This window comes from Lissotriton vulgaris, chromosome 3_1 (assembly GCF_964263255.1).
Source record: "Lissotriton vulgaris chromosome 3_1, aLisVul1.2, whole genome shotgun sequence".
Classification (NCBI taxonomy): domain Eukaryota; kingdom Metazoa; phylum Chordata; class Amphibia; order Caudata; family Salamandridae; genus Lissotriton; species Lissotriton vulgaris.
Window position 1 is genome coordinate 2,109,210,021 of NC_141689.1, and position 18,633 is coordinate 2,109,228,653.

Genomic DNA, 18,633 nt, shown 5'->3' on the forward strand with positions numbered 1-18,633 from the left:
TGGCCGCCATAAGTGTGGCAGGGTATGCTCAGACGTGAGTCCCTTGCTCACTTTGCCACTGGATTCAAGCAAGCCGGGCTGAAGACGGCTGCAATGCCAGAAACCGGTCCTCGGAAGCTTGTTTCCGGTCCAGGGAAGACATGGCTTGGCAGTTCGGGCTGGACTGTTCCCATGAGGCACAGGGTCAGACTGATTTGCATATAGACATATCTGAACTGGGGTGGCAGAGTGGGCTAAAGAACGGTGATGATTAAACCCAGATCTTTTGACTGGGTGTGAGTGTTTGATTGATTCAGATGCTCCTTCCATCACCACGCCCTTTTGTACCGCTTTTTGTCCGCCATAAGTGTGGCAGGGTATGCTCAGACGTGAGTCCCTTGCTCACTTTGCCACTGGATTCAAGCAAGCCGGGCTGAAGACGGCTGCAATGCCAGTAACCGGTCCTCGGAAGCTTGTTTCCAATCCAGGGAAGACATGGCTTGGCAGTTCGGGCTGGACTGTTCCCATGAGGCACAGGGTCAGACTGATTTGCATATAGCCAAGTCTGAACTGGGGTGGCAGAGTGGGCTAAAGAACGGTGATGGATTAAACCCAGATCTTTTGACTGGGTGTGAGTGTTTGATTGATTCAGATGCTCCGTCGATCACCACCCCCTTTTGTACCGCTTTTTGGCCACCATAAGTCTGGCAGGGTATGCTCAGACGTGAGTCCCTTGCTCACTTTGCCACTGGATTCTAGCAAGCCGGGCTGAAGACGGCTGCAATGCCAGAAACCGGTCCTCGGAAGCTTGTTTCCGGTCCAGGGAAGACATGGCTTGGCAGTTCGGGCTGGACTGTTCCCATGAGGCACAGGGTCAGACTGATTTGCATATAGCCATGTCTGAACTGGGGTGGCAGAGTGGGCTAAAGAACGGTGATGGATTAAACCCAGATCTTTTGACTGGGTGTGAGTGTTTGATTGATTCAGATGCTCCGTCCATCACCACCCCCTTTTGTACCGCTTTTTGGCCACCATAAGTGTGACAGGGTATGCTCAGACGTGAGTCCCTTGCTCACTTTGCCACTGGATTCAAGTAAGCCGGGCTGAAGACAGTTGCAATGCCAGAAACCGGTCCTCGGGAGCTTGTTTCCGGTCCAGGGAAGACATGGCTTGGCAGTTCGGGCTGGACTGTTCCCATGAGGCACAGGGTCAGACTGATTTGCATATAGCCATGTCTGAACTGGGGTGGCAGAGTGGGCTAAAGAACAGTGATGGATTAAACCCAGATCTTTTGACTGGGTGTGAGTGTTTGATTGATTCAGATGCTCCGTCCATCACCACCCCCTTTTGTACCGCTTTTTGGCTGCCATAAGTGTGGTAGGGTATGCTCAGACGTGAGTCCCTTGCTCACTTTGCCACTGGATTCAAGCAAGCCGGGCTGAAGACAGCTGCAATGCCAGAAACCGGTCCTCGGAAGCTTGTTTCCGGTCCAGGGAAGACATGGCTAGGCAGTTCGGGCTGGACTGTTCCCATGAGGCACAGGGTCAGACTGATTTGCATATAGCCATGTCTGAACTGGGGTGGCAGAGTGGGCTAAAGAACGGTGATGGATTAAACCCAGATCTTTTGACTGGGTGTGAGTGTTTGATTGATTCAGATGCTCCGTCCATCACCACCCCCTTTTGTACCGCTTTTTGGCCGCCATAAGTGTGGCAGGGTATGCTCAGACGTGAGTCCCTTGCTCACTTTGCCACTGGATTCTAGCAAGCCGGGCTGAAGACGGCTGCAATGCCAGAAACCGGTCCTCGGAAGCTTGTTTCCGGTCCAGGGAAGACATGGCTTGGCAGTTCGGGCTGGACTGTTCCCATGAGGCACAGGGTCAGACTGATTTGCATATAGCCATGTCTGAACTGGGGTGGCAGAGTGGGCTAAAGAACGGTGATGGATTAAACCCAGATCTTTTGACTGGGTGTGAGTGTTTGATTGATTCAGATGCTCCGTCCATCACCACCCCCTTTTGTACCGCTTTTTGGCCGCCATAAGTGTGGCAGGGTATGCTCAGACGTGAGTCCCTTGCTCACTTTGCCACTGGATTCAAGCAAGCCGGGCTGAAGACGGCTGCAATGCCAGAAACCGGTCCTCGGAAGCTTGTTTCCGGTCCAGGGAAGACATGGCTTGGCAGTTCGGGCTGGACTGTTCCCATGAGGCACAGGGTCAGACTGATTTGCATATAGACATATCTGAACTGGGGTGGCAGAGTGGGCTAAAGAACGGTGATGGATTAAACCCAGATCTTTTGACTGGGTGTGAGTGTTTGATTGATTCAGATGCTCCTTCCATCACCACGCCCTTTTGTACCGCTTTTTGTCCGCCATAAGTGTGGCAGGGTATGCTCAGACGTGAGTCCCTTGCTCACTTTGCCACTGGATTCAAGCAAGCCGGGCTGAAGACGGCTGCAATGCCAGTAACCGGTCCTCGGAAGCTTGTTTCCAATCCAGGGAAGACATGGCTTGGCAGTTCGGGCTGGACTGTTCCCATGAGGCACAGGGTCAGACTGATTTGCATATAGCCAAGTCTGAACTGGGGTGGCAGAGTGGGCTAAAGAACGGTGATGGATTAAACCCAGATCTTTTGACTGGGTGTGAGTGTTTGATTGATTCAGATGCTCCGTCGATCACCACCCCCTTTTGTACCGCTTTTTGGCCACCATAAGTCTGGCAGGGTATGCTCAGACGTGAGTCCCTTGCTCACTTTGCCACTGGATTCTAGCAAGCCGGGCTGAAGACGGCTGCAATGCCAGAAACCGGTCCTCGGAAGCTTGTTTCCGGTCCAGGGAAGACATGGCTTGGCAGTTCGGGCTGGACTGTTCCCATGAGGCACAGGGTCAGACTGATTTGCATATAGCCATGTCTGAACTGGGGTGGCAGAGTGGGCTAAAGAACGGTGATGGATTAAACCCAGATCTTTTGACTGGGTGTGAGTGTTTGATTGATTCAGATGCTCCGTCCATCACCACCCCCTTTTGTACCGCTTTTTGGCCGCCATAAGTGTGGCAGAGTATGCTCAGACGTGAGTCCCTTGCTCACTTTGCCACTGGATTCAAGCAAGCCGGGCTGAAGACGGCTGCAATGCCAGAAACCGGTCCTCGGAAGCTTGTTTCCGGTCCAGGGAAGACATGGCTTGGCAGTTCGGGCTGGACTGTTCCCATGAGGCACAGGGTCAGACTGATTTGCATATAGACATATCTGAACTGGGGTGGCAGAGTGGGCTAAAGAACGGTGATGGATTAAACCCAGATCTTTTGACTGGGTGTGAGTGTTTGATTGATTCAGATGCTCCTTCCATCACCACGCCCTTTTGTACCGCTTTTTGTCCGCCATAAGTGTGGCAGGGTATGCTCAGACGTGAGTCCCTTGCTCACTTTGCCACTGGATTCAAGCAAGCCGGGCTGAAGACGGCTGCAATGCCAGTAACCGGTCCTCGGAAGCTTGTTTCCAATCCAGGGAAGACATGGCTTGGCAGTTCGGGCTGGACTGTTCCCATGAGGCACAGGGTCAGACTGATTTGCATATAGCCAAGTCTGAACTGGGGTGGCAGAGTGGGCTAAAGAACGGTGATGGATTAAACCCAGATCTTTTGACTGGGTGTGAGTGTTTGATTGATTCAGATGCTCCGTCGATCACCACCCCCTTTTGTACCGCTTTTTGGCCGCCATAAGTGTGGCAGGGTATGCTCAGACTTGAGTCCCATGCTCACTTTGCCACTGGATTCAAGCAAGCCGGGCTGAAGACGGCTGCAATGCCAGAAACTGGTTCTCGGAAGCTTGTTTTCGGTCCAGGGAAGACATGGCTTGGCAGTTCGGGCTGGACTGTTCCCATGAGGCACAGGGTCAGACTTATTTGCATATAGCCATGTCTGAACAGGGGTGGCAGAGTGGGCTAAAGAACGGTGATGGATTAAACCCAGATCTTTTGACTGGGTGTGAGTGTTTGATTGATTCAGATGCTCCGTCCATCACCACCCCCTTTTGTACCGCTTTTTGGCCACCATAAGTCTGGCAGGGTATGCTCAGACGTGAGTCCCTTGCTCACTTTGCCACTGGATTCAAGCAAGCCGGGCTGAAGACCGCTGCAATGCCAGAAACCGGTCCTCAGAAGCTTGTTTCCGGTCCAGGGAAGACATGGCTTGGCAGTTCGGGCTGGACTGTTCCCATGAGGCACAGGGTCAGACTGATTTGCATATAGCCAAGTCTGAACTGGGGTGGCAGAGTGGGCTAAAGAATGGTGATGGATTAAACCCAGATCTTTTGACTGGGTGTGAGTGTTTGATTGATTCAGATGCTCCGTCCATCACCACCCCTTTTTGTACCGCTTTTTGGCCGCCATAAGTGTGGCAGGGTATGCCTAGACGTGAGTCCCTTGCTCACTTTGCCACTGGATTCAAGCAAGCTGGGCTGAAGACGGGTGCAATGCAAGAAACCGGTTCTCGGAAGCTTGTTTCCGGTCCAGGGAACACATGGCTTGGCAGTTCGGGCTGGACTGTTCCCATGAGGCACAGGGTCAGACTGATTTGCATATAGCCATGTCTGAACTGGGGTGGCAGAGTGGGCTAAAGAACGGTGATGGATTAAACCCAGATCTTTTGACTGGGTGTGAGTGTTTGATTGATTCAGATGCTCTGTCCATCACCACCCCCTTTTGTACCGCTTTTTGGATACCATAAGTGTGGCAGGGTATGCTCAGACGTGAGTCCCTTGCTCACTTTGCTACTGGATTCAAGCAAGCCGGGCTGAAGACGGCTGCAATGCCAGAAACCGGTCCTCGGAAGCTTGTTTCCGGTCCAGAGAAGACATGGCTTGGCAGTTCGGGCTGGACTGTTCCCATGAGGCACAGGGTCAGACTGATTTGCATATAGCCATGTCTGAACTGGGGTGGCAGAGTGGGCTAAAGAACGGTGATGGATTAAACCCAGATCTTTTGACTGGGTGTGAGTGTTTGAGTGATTCAGATGCTCCGTCCATCACCACCCCCTTTTGTACTGCTTTTTGGCCGCCATAAGTGTGGCAGGGTATGCTCAGACGTGAGTCCCTTGCTCACTTTGCCACTGGATTCAAGCAAGCCGGGCTGAAGACGGCTGCAATGCCAGAAACCGGTCCGCGGAAGCTTGTTTCCGGTCCAGGGAAGACATGGCTTGGCAGTTCGGGCTGGACTGTTCCCATGAGGCACAGGGTCAGACTGATTTGCATATAGCCATGTCTGAACTGGGGTGGCAGAGTGGGCTAAAGAACGGTGATGGATTAAACCCAGATCTTTTGACTGGGTGTGAGTGTTTGATTGAGTCAGATGCTCCGTCCATCACCACCCCCTTTTGTACCGCTTTTTGGCCACCATAAGTGTGGCAGGGTATGCTCAGACTTGAGTCCCTTGCTCACTTTGCCACTGGATTCAAGCAAGCCGGGCTGAAGACGGCTGTAATACTAGAAACCGGTCCTCGGAAGCTTGTTTCCGGTCCAGGGAAGACATGGCTAGGCAGTTCGGGCTGGACTGTTCCCATGAGGCACAGGGTCAGACTGATTTGCATATAGCCATGTCTGAACTGGGGTGGCAGAGTGGGCTAAAGAACGGTGATGGATTAAACCCAGATCTTTTGACTGGGTGTGAGTGTTTGATTGATTCAGATGCTCCGTCCATCACCACCCCCTTTTGTACCGCTTTTTGGCCGCCATAAGTGTGGCAGGGTATGCTCAGACGTGAGTCCCTTGCTCACTTTGCCACTGGATTCAAGCAAGCCGGGCTGAAGACGGCTGCAATGCCAGAAACTGGTCCTCGGAAGCTTGTTTCCGGTCCTGGGAAGATATGGCTTGGCAGTTCGGGCTGGACTGTTCCCATGAGGCACAGGGTCAGACTGATTTGCATATAGCCATGTCTGAACTGGGGTGGCAGAGTGGGCTAAAGAACGGTGATGGATTACACCCAGATCTTTTGACTGGGTGTGAGTGTTTGATTCATTCAGATGCTCCATCCATCACCACCCCCTTTTGTACCGCTTTTTGGCCGCCATAAGTGTGGCAGGGTATGGCTCAGACGTGAGTCCCTTGCTCACTTTGCCACTGGATTCAAGCAAGCCAGGCTGAAGACCGCTGCAATGCCAGAAACCGGTCCTCGGAAGCTTGTTTCCGGTCCAGGGAAGACATGGCTTGGCAGTTCGGGCTGGACTGTTCCCATGAGGCACAGGGTCAGACTGATTTGCATATAGCCATGTCTGAACTGGGGTGGCAGAGTGGGCTAAAGAACGGTGATGGATTAAACCCAGATCTTTTCACAGGCTGTGAATTTTTTATTGATTTAGATGCTCCATCCATCACCACGCCCTTTTGTACCGCTTTTTGGCCGCCATAAGTGTGGCAGGGTATGCTCAGACGTGAGTCCCTTGCTCACTTTGCCACTGGATTCAAGCAAGCCGGGCTGAAGACAGCTGCAATGCCAGAAACCGGTCCTCGGAAGCTTGTTTCTGGTCCAGGGAAGACATGGCTTGGCAGTTCAGGCTGGACTGTTCCCATGAGGCACAGGGTCAGACTGATTTGCATATAGCCATGTCTGAACTGGGGTGGCAGAGTGGGCTAAAGAACGGTGATGAATTAAACCCAGATCTTTTGACTGGGTCTGAGTGTTTGATTGATTCAGATGCTCCATCCATCACCACCCCCTTTTGTACCGCTTTTTGGCCGCCATAAGTGTGGCAGGGTATGCTCAGACGTGAGTCCCTTGCTCAGTTTGCCACTGGATTCAAGCAAGCCGGGCTGAAGACGGCTGCAATGCCAGAAACCGGTCCTCGGAAGCTTGTTTCCGATCCAGGGAAGACATGGCTTGGCAGTTCGGGCTGGACTGTTCCCATGAGGCACAGGGTCAGACTGATTTGCATATAGCCATGTCTGAACTAGGGTGGCAGAGTGGGCTAAAGAACGGTGATGGAATAAACCCAGATCTTTTGACTGGGTGTGAGTGTTTGATTGATTCAGATGCTCAGTCCATCACCACCCCCTTTTGTACAGCTTTTTGGCCGCCATAAGTGTGGCAGGGTATGCTCAGATGTGAGTCCCTTGCTCACTTTGCCACTGGATTCAAGCAAGCCGGGCTAAAGACGGCTGCAATGCCAGAAACCGGTCCTCGGAAGCTTGTTTCCGGTCCAGGGAAGACATGGCTTGGCAGTTCGAGCTGGACTGTTCCCATGAGGCACAGGGTCAGACTGATTTGCATATAGCCATGTCTGAACTGGGGTGGCAGAGTGGGCTAAAGAACGGTGATGGATTAAACCCAGATCTTTTGACTGGGTGTGAGTGTTTGATTGATTCAGATGCTTCGTCCATCACCACCCCCTTTTGTACCGCTTTTTGGCCGCCATAAGTGTGGCAGGGTATGCTCAGACGTGAGTCCCTTGCTCACTTTGCCACTGGATACAAGCAAGCCGGGCTTAAGACGGCTGCAATGCCAGAAACCAGTCCTCGGAAGCTTGTTTCCGGTCTAGGGAAGACATGGCTTGGCAGTTCGGGCTGGACTTTTCCCATGAGGCACAGGGTCAGACTGATTTGCATATAGACATGTCTGAACATGGGTGACAGAGTGGGCTAAAAAACGGTGATGGATTAAACCCAGATCTTTTGACTGGGTGTGAGTGTTTGATTGATTCAGATGCTCCATCCATCACCACCCCCTTTTGTAAGGCTAATTTAGAGAGCGCAATCTCCGCTTCCCTCTCATCTGTAAAGAAACACGTATGACCACCCTTAATTACTTTAAGGCGGGCAGGTTACTGTAGGAACACTTGCCCCCCCAAAGATTTAAATGGGTCCATGAGTTTACGAAGCTTCCACCGTCTGTCCATCGTTGCCTTGCTAAGGTCGGACCGTACAAAAAAGGAGACATTCTCTATTACAACTGGAGATTTAGGTTGTGCTTTCAATGAGACTGTCTGTCTTAATAAAAAGTTCCCAAAGTATATGAGAAAAGGACGAGGACATTTACATTCTTTATTCCTTGGGGTTAAAGGCAGTCTACGGACTCTTTGGAGTTGTGAGTCCCAGTCCCAATCCGATAAGTCTGGGAATGCCTTCTGGAACAATTTAACAACATAGGCCTTAGAGTCCGACCCTTCTGCTCCTTCAGGAATACCAAGGCGCCTCAGGTTTAGTCGCTTTTGGTGATTCTCCATATCTTCCAGTTTCAGCTGAAGGTTCGTAATCTGTGCATCATGTTAGTTCACCGTGGTTTCTGTACGAGCTGCCCCTTCTTCTATGCCAACCATCCTTAGCTGTAAATCCTCAATCTCCTGTGTAGTCCCCTCCAGCTTATTAGTCATCTCTTGCAAATAGTTTTGCAGCTTACTGTTATCATCCCTCACCTGCAAAAAGTGTTCTTGCGCCTCCTGTCGGTGATTCGTTAGAGTCTGTAATATAATATCGAAAGGCGAAGTGCCAGCTTCTTGTTCTCCGGGAGCAACTGACACTGATAGGTCAAATACATTGGATGCAGATGATGCTGGGGGGATTATTGAGGCAGGGCTAGGAACAATATTTGTTATAGTACTACTAGGCTCAGTTAAAGACATTGACCCCCATTAGGATGACGGGCGGACTTTGTCCGCCCGCCATCCCATCGGAAAAAGGGACTGCCCGCCATTAGGGGCGGGGGTCCCAATGGTGGCATTGGGATGCGCCCACCACAATTTGTATTGATGAGCTACTACCCCTTTTCTGTCAGGTAATTAGGTTTATCGGCGAGAGCGGAAAGGCCCCGAGCTCTTGGAACATTGCTAAGATATTTTTTTTTAAAAAGGGCAAACCTGCTGATGAGTGTGGGTCACATAGACCAATTTCACTCATAAACACCGATGCCAAAGTATTCGTCAAAGTCTTGGCAACACGATTGCCTCCATTTATTCCGAAACTAGTGAATCCACAACAACATGGATTTGTTATCGGCAGGGATACCACAGCTCATATAAATATGGCCATAACTGCCTTTGATATAGCTGAGACCCTCTCCACCCCACTCGGTATGATATTGTTGGATGCTGAGAAAGCTTTCGACCGAGTGGGGTGGGATTACCTCTGGTCAGTAATGACAGCCTTTGGTTTTACTGGCCAATTCGTAAGATGGATACAAGCTATATATGACAATCCTACTGTGAGAATTAGCTATGCCGGTATGATGTCTTCTACCTTCACAATATCCTGGGGCACTCGGCAAGGGTGCCCTTTGTCACCCTTGTTGTTTGCGCTCTCAATGGAACCGTTTCTCTATGCCTTACAGACACAGTCTCGAATAACCCCTTTCAAATTTGGCCCTCACTCTCAAAAAATCACAGCGTATGCCGATGACATCGCTATTTATGCCACAGATGTGGTAGAGGCTTTGCAGGGGATATCTGCTGAAGCCAATAAATTTGGGGCGGTGTCTGGCTCTGTAGGGCAGCCACTTATCTGGGTGTTAAAATCTCATCTAAAATAAGTGAGGTAATTACGTTCAATTGTGATGTTCTACTAAAAGAAATCTCCCTCTTATTAAAAAAAATGGCATAAGCTCCCCTTGAATATTATAGGCCGGATTGATTAAATTAAAATGAAGGTAATTCCCAAATTTCTTTATTTTTTCCGGTCCATTCTGCTATGTCTTAATAATTCTTTTCTTTAAGAGGCTTGAAGGGATACTTAGTAGTTTTATTTGGGGATATCGGAAAGCTTGTCGGTCGATGGCGCTACTTAAGCGTTCTCTAGATAAAGGTGGACTTAATTTACCCGAATTTAAATTATACTTTTTGGCAACTTTTTTCGGTCGTCTCCGTAGCGTACTCAATCTGGATAACCAACTCTATTTTCACATATTTATGTTAGATTCTGACTCTAATATGTTTTTATTAAGGGTGAAATTCAAGACCCCCAGAGATACAGTTAAGATCTGGTTTATGATTTTGACAATGTGTAAAACCTCGTTTTTTCACCCTAAACTTTTATTATGGGGTAATCCGAGACTTCCTGGAATCTTTAATGATGGTGTGGCAGATATGTGGTCCGCTGCTGGGATTAAAACTCTAGGGGATCTATATGGTATCAACATTTTTTGTATTTTGAGACACTTAAAATCTTATATAAGTTGACGGAAGCTATGAGATTCAAATATATGCAAATTCTGTAGCGTTCTAATCTAGGACCCTGATCGATACTGTGACCTTATGCCCCTATACGGCTATAAATCCATTTATTCTCTATATTGGCATAACCCATCAAATGCAATATTCAGAAACTCGTCTCTGGCCTCACACGAACAGAGCCACATTTCAGAATCGCATTCTCTGCCACTTCCTTTGCAGGCAATTAGTGCAATGACATAGCAGAAGTTACTATCTAAGATTCCTAGATTAACACTCCGAGTTCTTCAACAAGATAAAAACTCAGCAACCTGGGAAAGCCCCGCTTGCTATGTTTTGATTAGTAATAGAATTCTAATGAGTACTGATAGACGATCACTTCCTAGTGACATCTTTATTGACGTCTTATGTCCAAAAACTTACGTCATACAAGGCACCTTTCAGGTATAAATATTACCAACGTTGCCTTAAACAAACGCTAGCTGCCTCAATGCCATCGCTGCTGATGAAGCTGCTGTTATGCTGATGATACCATAGCTGCTATCGCTACTGCTATCGCTGCTAACTAGCGAACGATGGTGTGGTGAACTTAGGAGCTGAACAGCCGTCCCCTGCAAGAGCCCAGCAGATGCAAGCTACCCGCGGACGCTGCCCCTCCTCCTCTTCCTCGACGCGCTGAGAGAGACGCTGTCTTTTCTCCTGCAGAGAAATCCAGCTCCGGCGTTTCCAGGCTACCCTTGCGGGTGACTGGGATATCGAACCCCTGAAGGAGATACCAGACCTCCATCATTCTATTCCAGAGGTATGGTGTTGACTAAACCCTTAGAGAGAATTCTTGAAGCAAACCTTGGCAAAACCAACTTAACTTTAAGCGACTTACTCACTCCCCTCCCAAGTATTAGGCTTAGGTCAGGTACACTGGGGTAGGCGTAGTTAGAAGCACCAGTTGAGTATTTTAGCCTAATGTATATATGAATGTATATATGTTTTATTCATTTTAAACCATTGTATGGCTAAGAAACCATATCAATGCTTTTACAGTATTATTTCGTAATACTCATCTTACTGTACCTACTTTTTATAATAAGAAGTCTTGCAATTGTGGCAATTCATTTCTCTTGTACGAGAAGAAAGACTGTTCAATAAATGTTACCCTTTATTGACAACGCCCGTCTCTCTATTCTCTTCATATTGTGAAAGTAAACTGCACAACCACTGACTGAGTAAAATAACTGTCTATTGTTCACACGACTCTAGAGATTGGCTCTTATCTGAGGAGCAAAATTGTCATGTTGCACGGTTGTTGGAAAACTGAATCCCTTCTTGGCTGTGCCAGGGAAGCTGATCACTTCCTATTCAGTCAAGAAAGTTTCCAGTGACCTCTGAGCTAGTTGGTAACAAACCCAATTAAGTTTAGCATAGTCAGTGGAGGCCTGGAAGATCCGCACTTCTAAGTCGATACTACTGTTTATGTTATTCCAATGCGCAGGGCCTATTGGGAAAATAGGAACTACACTACATGGCGCCCAAACGTTTGGTAAGGCGATAAACTAACGCAAGACGTTAGAGTAACTCAGTCGTGCATATTTCACACAGACCCCTTTCTCCCGTAAATACTCCAATAGACGTCTGGAGTGGGTGAAAGGTTAAAATCCGCCCGAACTCAGTAGGAAGAGATTCCTATGTAAAGCTCTGGTTTATTCAACGTTGAAGGATACAGTGTTCCAAAATATTGTGCACCTAATCATTGTCTCCTTGGAGACCTGCTCTGCAAACCTAGCATTTATACAATGCCAGGAGAAAACGGAACCACTGGGGCCGCAGCAGATGCGACTCAGCAGGGTCCCGACACTACTACTGAACCGGGTGCGATTATCATCCCAGCACATTTAAGAAAATCTATAACGTTAAAACTTATAGAAAATGGACTGTTATGTTATGTTATGTTATGTTAAGGCCGTACTTTTAGAGCGCACGGCTACCCCAAGGGGTGTCCCGGCGCTTTGGCAAAGAGAACCTGAAACCTAAGAACACAGAGGCAGCAACACTACAGTCACAGTGATTACGCGGAAAAGAGCATGGTCTTCAGCTCTTTCCTGAAAGCTAGGAGACTCTTAGCTTTGTGGAGGGAGAGAGGGAGCTCGTTCCAAAGGCGGGCTGCCACATGTTGGAAAGACCGTCCTCCCATCCGAACTCGTTTGGCGATAGGCACCTCCATTTTAGCCAAGTCGGCTGACCGCAACGTCCTCCGCGGCACATAGAAAGCGGTACGCTTCCTGATATGATTAGGACCGACAGAGTGGAGGGCTTTGAAGGCCAGCGTAAGGATTTTAAATCCACACAAGGTGGCACAGTCGTCTTCGTGATAGAGGCACACGAATATCGGCAGACAGAGGTATTCTATTCATGGATAAAATTTCCAGCGGCAAACGCCACAACACACGAGTTCCACTACTATATAGTAGAGGATCCACCGGAACGCTCCTTTCGAGGAGACTGAAACCCACTAAAATACCAAGAACATTTACTTTGGTTTAAAGGTGCCCTAAAACATAATGATCATATTACCAGGCTAGGTCCACTAGGTAGACCAGGAGCAACGTGGCCGGTTCTAGCCAGCTACACACCACATCCAGACATTGCAAAAATGTCAAAGGAAGAGCTGTTAGTACAGCTAAAAACATTAATTAAAATACATAGGCAATTAGTCCAATATGTAATGCGGACTGCAACAGTCCAACCAGCTGTTAATGTACCACAGCTGACCCCTCATCAGGGGAACACTAATAAAATTACACCACAGAACATACAGTCATGTCTTGGTAAAACACCCATCAAATGGGAAAAAATTCCTTTCTGGTTAGGGCAAAAAATCACTCAAATAGAGGCAGTATTTCCGGATACTACCCCTATCGAGAAACACAGAATCTTGACCATCTGCCTTCAAATGGGAATCGCACCACACGTGGAGGACTGTGACACTTGGGGCACAGTCTTTGCTTCCATTTACACAAAAACACATGGTGTTCCGTCTATGGCAGTAATACCAGATGTACTAAGACAGATTCAAAATGAATACGGTCCAGAACCTGCCTTAACTCTTGGTATGAAATTACTGAAAGACTTCAAGCAGGTCTCGGCTATATTACTTGCCAACATAAAAGGAGAAGCAGCATCTGTGGCGATCCGCCAGAAGTTGAAGGAAACAGATATAACAGATCAGCCAATTGAGCTTGCCAGAATCATAGAAAAATGCTATGAAGAATTAGGTAGAGACAGCTTGGGTGGAAAACCAGTAAAGCCCCAACTGCTCGAAAATCCTGAAAAATAATTTATTAAAAATAATTCAAACACTCCTAAAAAGAGCTGGGATGGAAATAAACAATCCACTCCCAAGGAAAAAGTTTTCCAGCCCAGAGGAAGGTCTCCTCGACGGAGGGAAAGAACTCCGACTCGAGAACACCAGTCTCCCCAGAGGGAGCCCTCTGAGAAAAGATATGACCTTAGAAATAGGGATAATTTGAAAAAAACTGATAGATATCAAAGTATTGATACACGTCCCTCTCGATCTTTTTCGCAGAAATCGGAAAGAAGAGGACGGTCAGACCCAGGAGAGCACACCAAGTCCAAAGACAAGGAACCTGCTCAGAGTAAAAAATCTCAATTTCCGAAAAAGAAGGTAGCCAGTATTAGAGTAATCAACCATGCCGAGAATACTGAGGACACAGTTGAAAAACGGGGAGTGGGCAAAGACAATGCTAGACAGTGCAGCAGAAATCAGTATAGCCCTCAAGATCTTGATGAGTCATCTGGAGACAGTGGACACAAATGAATACATTCAGGTTGAAACTGCCGACACCAGACTTAGCGAGCCCCATAAGATATACGAAATAATATTGCGTATAGAGGGTGATAAGACTAGAAAAATAAAGTTTCTATTTTGGGATAAACTCTCAAAAGGCTATGATATTCTGTTAGCTGAAAAAGATTGGCCCCCAGAGTTTGTCAGGGAGTGCCCTCGTGGCGAAGAAATGATTATGCCTGCCTTCTCGAATCACATTCCGATTCACAAAAAATATACTTATGCAAGGAAATGGGCAGTAGCCCAGGCACCGGCATTATATAAAAATCATGTAGGATGGGATGAGGACTCTCCTCCCCACAAAATCCAATTAAAAAGTGAACCAACTGCACAAAGGCAGTATCCCATTAAGCAAGAAGCTAAAAAACAAGTCAGGGAGATCTTAGATCAACTTGAATACCAGGGGGTGATTGAAAAATGCACCTCTCAAATGAACAATCCTTTGTTTCCTGTCTCCAAGCCAGACAATTCATATCGTCTAGTTTTGGACTACAGACACCTTAATGCATGTTGCAAAACGTTTGCAGTACAAAACTCGCATAGTGCTGCACTAATGAACAACATAGTTAGGAAAAAATATAAAACGACATTAGACATATCTAATGGTTTCTTTTGTCAAAACATTGCACCAGAAAGCAGGTATTTGACCGCTTTCTCCGTAATGGGGTCTCAGAAAAAATTCTGTAGGCTCCCACAGGGGTTCAAGAACAGCCAAGGACTATTCTCAGCTAGAGTAACAGAGTTACTACAAATATATGATGATGAGGCATTATCTTACGTAGATGATATCTATCTCACAGACGACGACTTGGAGACTCACTTGAAAAGAGTGAACACCATTATACTTGGGTTCGCAGCGGAGGGTTACAAATTCAACTTTAAAAAGTCTTGAATTGCCCATCTGACAGTACTATTCTTAGGATACGAATTATCAAGTGAAGGAAAAAGCCTAGCGGACAACTTCTTAGAGAAATGCGCTGTACTCCAAGCTCCCAAAACGCTGAAGAATTTACAATCGATTCTAGGTTTTCTGAATTTCGGAAGAACATACATTCTAAATTACGCAGAGAGGGTTAAACCTCTCTACGAACTAATTAAACCTGATTTTAAACAAATCAATTGGACTCAAAAACACACAGAAATTTTGAGATCACTGCAAACAGACATGTTAGCAAAAACAAAATTAGATACACGTGACAACACACGCGATCTTGTAATCCGAGTCATCCCAGGAGGATGCGGATTCACGTACCTGACCTCTAATGAGGGAGAAAAGGTACCAATTTCAATTAAATCTCACTTGTACACACAAGTAGAAAAAACATTCAGTCACACAGAAAGAACTGTGAAAGCAGTGCAAATTGCATTAGCAAATGAACGAGAATTAGCACATGGTAAACAGATTAATATCCTCACAGCAGAATCTGCCTTCGAGGCGCTATTCAGCCCAGTAAACCTGCCTACAGTGTCACTGGATCTGAAATGGATACAGTATGAAGATTCTCTTGGAGCGGAAGATGTGAAATACTATTTTGCCCCGCAATTCGAAGAACTGAATGATTTAGAATATGAAGAAGAATATCCTCTGCCAATCGAACTTCTTCCTCTCCCACAATACGCCTGTATAATCTATACAGATAGATTTGTACAGCATTTCAACGTAGAGAGCAAATCCTACGATGCAGCGTGTGCGATTGTTAAAGGTCGCTGGCTGTGCGGTAAATTCAGACCGAAAATAACAAAAACTGAATCAGTAAGAAACTGTTGGCTCAGAGAGCTGAAATCAGATCTTTAAAGATGGCGCTCAAAAATGCAGAACGTGAATTCCCCACACTAATCGTGTGCGATTCTCATTTATGCGTCAACTCTTACAATAATAAGCTGCAGAGCTGGATTGAAAACGATTACAAAGATGACACAGGTGCCACAATAAAGCATAAATTGCTCTGGAAACAGGTAGCTCTTTTACAGAAAGAACTACAAAAGACTCACCTGATACACGCACAGAGTCCTCAACGTGATGGCGTTCACGTTGCAGGGAATTCATTGGCTAACACAGCCACAGCGGAAGCAACTAAACCGGCGTCCGTAGCCACAAAAAAGTGTGCAGAAAAATACATAGACGGGGAAACCATGCTGGCAGTAAAAACGACCGTAAAAGGCGACTGTGCAGCACTACCCCTGAACTATCCACTCAATTATGCATACGTAATCGATGCAAACTCCGTTCCTTTTGCTCGAATCCCTGGAGTGGGGGATAGGGTAATTCCAAACAGGGACCGGAGGGGCTTCCTATTACAGGAAGCACTCATGGGGTTGGGTCTGAGACACCAAACAATCAAGGACTCTCTGAGAGAATTAGAACCAGAGTACTGGTGGCCGGAAATGAGTGAAGGCATTCATGAGTTTGCAAAAAACTGTGAAGACTGCAACAGAGATCGCAGTGAAGAACCGGCCAGTGTAGTGTCAGAAGCCCTAATAGAAAGCATCAGGCAATCTATCCGCGCTATCAAAAAAGAGAAACGCGTCCCATTGTACATCATTAAGGCTAAAAACACTTAAAAAATGTGGCCTCCAGCGCTCGGCTGACGCCAGAACGGTTATAAAAGATCTGCCAGTCTTTATCGGCACATACGCAATTGCCATGTTCCATTCTGACCAGGGTCCTGCTTTCAGCTCTCGAGCTTGTAAGGAGGCCATGGCCAGCATGGGAGTTGGGTTGCGGTATTCTTGTCCGTCACACCCCGAAGGGAATAGTGTGTTAGAAAGAAAAAACCGAGACATAAAGCGATCTATAACAGCGAAGGTACTAGGTTCGGATGCTGGGTGGGTCAAACATCTAATAAGTGTCCAAATCAGTCTTAATAATTTGCCAAGAAATTCTCTGAAATGTTTCAGCCCATACGAACTATTGTTCGGAACTAGAATGAGAGTTCAGGACTTAGATAGTCAAGTATCAGTGGTACAAGATAAGAAAACAGACTTTGACATCAAAGATCGTTTGGCTGTTTTACAGGACTTGAACGAAACAAGAAAATCCTTAAGCAACATAAAGTTAAAGCAACAGATACCACTGACGAGGCACCACAAGCAACAGCCCCAGCAAGGCCTGTCTGGATTCCAAAGATTGGGGATCTAGTCAGAGAAAAAATAGCGGTGAAGAAGGAATTTGGGCCTTCTTACAGAAAAGCAGTACCTGTCTTGGCCGTCACCGGAACAAGATCAGTAGTACTACCGCCCCTTGCTGGTAAAAAGGAGAGCAGAGTTGTATCTATCGACCTGGTAAAACCACAAGCATGTGGCCTATAATCAACAATAGGCCCAGTGGAATCCCAAGAAACAACAGAATACCCAAACTTGCAACAATCCAAGAGGTTCAAACTGAAAGACTAATCACATTCGATCAGCCTGCAGTGCACAGAGAAGGACTATGCAATAATGCCATGGAACTCGTGCCTCTTGAGACACAGATTGAAACAGTTCGTCAAGAAACACCAGTCTACAATAATGTGGCATCAGAAAGTGCTACGGAAAGACAGATTGAAAGAACAATCCCAACAATTGACAGAACTGCCTCTGGTTATTTCATCGACTTCGACAACTTTTCCGAAGATCAAAGTAACCCCGAAGTGATGCCAGAAACAAAAAAGACTTTTAAAGAAAAAGCAAAAGAACTCTTTCAACAACTCAAAGAAGTATATCTGGATGCACCATTGATTGAGCACTGGATTATTTTGGGGGTATTTATACTCCTACTATGCCTAATTTTAGTTTTAATTTTAGGAAAGTTTATTACAATTGAATGGACACAGCAAGTCAGAACATCAACCTAGTCCTCAAACCACACAGATCATCCCACGTGAAGACAAGAGAACTGTCAACAGTAAATGTCACAGCCATTCCAATACCCGGTGGGGTAGTATGGGAGAAAACTGACTATGAGATCTATGGTCCGGTCGAGATCCTGAAGTATCCTCATTAACTGAAGGTTTCTTTAAGTGACTTTGTAAAAACTAGTACATTCTTTGATGATTGGGACTTTAATAGTATTAATGACATGATGTCTGATTTAGTAATGTCAGCTAGATTCACAGAACATGATTATTTACAAGGTTCATCTAGTTATGAACAGATGTTCTGTTTTACACATTATGGCGATCATTATTTGCATAAATCTGCACAGCCTAGAAATGTTTTTAAGTATAATCAATGGGAATATTGTGCTACACCACCTAAAAGCAGTTCTAAAACATTCTTTGAGAAATTCAAGTACTTCTCAGGGTTTAACACCAGTGATGCAGAAACGTTTTATTACAAACTGTTAGATAAAACAGGAATGAAAACAATGCTGACAAACACTAAATTAATATATTCAGAAGCATTTTATGAAAAAATGATGACATTTGGTTTTGATTATTGGAAAAATAACATTGAAACAAAAACCATTTGGGGTACAAAAGATTGGCAGGTACAAGGCCTAGAAGCACTATTCAGAACCTGCATGATACCAGAACAAATGATGTTTTTAAATGACACAAGTCACCAAACATCCTGTCTTGGCCTAGCTAAGATCAAAGACCTAAACAAACTGTCTATTCCAAAACCAATACCTGAAAATGCAACAACAGATATTGAGATAGACGTAACTA